Source organism: Lolium rigidum, chromosome 3 (genome assembly GCF_022539505.1).
Source record: "Lolium rigidum isolate FL_2022 chromosome 3, APGP_CSIRO_Lrig_0.1, whole genome shotgun sequence".
Lineage (NCBI taxonomy): Eukaryota > Viridiplantae > Streptophyta > Magnoliopsida > Poales > Poaceae > Lolium > Lolium rigidum.
In genome coordinates, this window is record NC_061510.1 from 179598036 (window position 1) to 179599839 (window position 1804).

Consider the following 1804-nt stretch of genomic DNA (forward strand, 5'->3'; position numbering starts at 1 on the left):
TCAACTACACGCCAGCAAGCTATTTTCCGGCGCCGTTACTACTGCTCATATTCATTCATACCACCTGTATTTCACTATCTCTTCGCCGAACTAGTGCACCTATTAGGTGTGTTGGGGACACAAGAGACTTCTTGCTTTGTGGTTGCGGGGTTGCATGAGAGGGATATCTTTGACCTCTTCCTCCCCGAGTTCGATAAACCTTGGGTGATCCACTTAAGGGAAACTTGCTGCTGTTCTACAAACCTCTGCTCTTGGAGGCCCAACACTGTCTACAAGAATAGAAGCTCCCGTAGACATCAAGCTATTTTCACGGCGCCGTTGCCGGGGAGGAAAGGTAAAAGGTACTCACACTCCGGATCTCGGCTACTAAGCTATTTTCGCCGTTGTAAGTACTCGAAGCTATTTCCTTTAGATCCTGCAATTGCATCTTTTTGTTTCTTGTTTACACTAGTTAGGCATAATGGACAACAATGAGCTTCTTATTCTATTTCCTGATTTAAGACATGGATGGTTTGATGCGAAAATTAAAAAACCCATGGAACATATTAGCATGAATACTTTGAATACCATTGTTGCTAATGATATAGAAAATTCTAAGCTTGGGGAAGCTGGTTTTCATGATCTTTTTAGTCCCCCAAGCATTGAGGAGAAAATTTTCTTTGATGATACTTTGCCTCCTATTTATGATGATTATAATGATAGTGGTCTTTTGGTGCCACCTACTATGGAGAGTAAATTTTGTTGTGATTATACTATGCCTCCTATATTTGATGATGAGAATAATAATGATAGCTACTTTGTTGAATTTGCTCCTACTACAATTAATAAGAATAACTATGCTTATGTTGGGAGTAGTACTAATTTTATGCATGAGACTCATGATAAGAATGCTTTATGTGATAGTTATATTGTTGAGTTTGCTCATGTTGCTACTGAAAGTTATTATGAGAGAGGAAAATATGGTTGTAGAAATTTTCATGTTACTAAAATGCCTCTCTATGTGCTGAAATTTTTGAAGCTACACTTGTTTTATCTTCCTATGCTTGTTACTTTGCTCTTCATGAACTTGTTTATTTACAAGATTCCTTTGCATAGGAAGCATGTTAGACTTAAATGTGTTTTGAATTTGCCTCTTGATGCTCTCTTTTGCTTCAAATACTATTTCTTGCGAGTGCATCATTAAAACTGCTGAGCCCATCTTAATGGCTATAAAGAAAGAACTTCTTGGGAGATAACCCATGTGTTTATTTTGCTACAGTATTTTGTTTTATATTTGTGTCTTGGAAGTTGTTTACTACTGTAGCAACCTCTCCTTATCTTAGTTTTGTGTTTTGTTGTGCCAAGTAAAGTCGTTGATAGTAAGGTTCATACTAGATTTGGATTACTTGCGCAGAAACAGATTTCTTTGTCTGTCACGAATCTGGGTCTAATTCTCTGTAGGTAACTCAGAAAATTAAGCCAATTTACGTGAGTGATCCTCGGATATGTACGCAACTTTCATTCAATTTGGGAATTTTTCATTTGAGCAAGTCCGGTGCCTCAATTAAATCCATCTTTACGGATCGTTCTGTTTTGACAGATTCTGCCTTTTATTTCGCATTGCCTCTTTTGCTATGTTGGATGAATTTCTTTGATCCATTAATGTCCAGTAGCTTTATGCAATGTCCGGAAGTGTTAAGAATGATTGTGTCACCTCTGAACATGTGAATTTTTGATTATGCACTAACCCTCTAATGAGTTTGTTTCGAGTTTGGTGTGGAGGAAGTTTTCAAGGGTCAAGAGAGGAGGATGATAGACTATGATC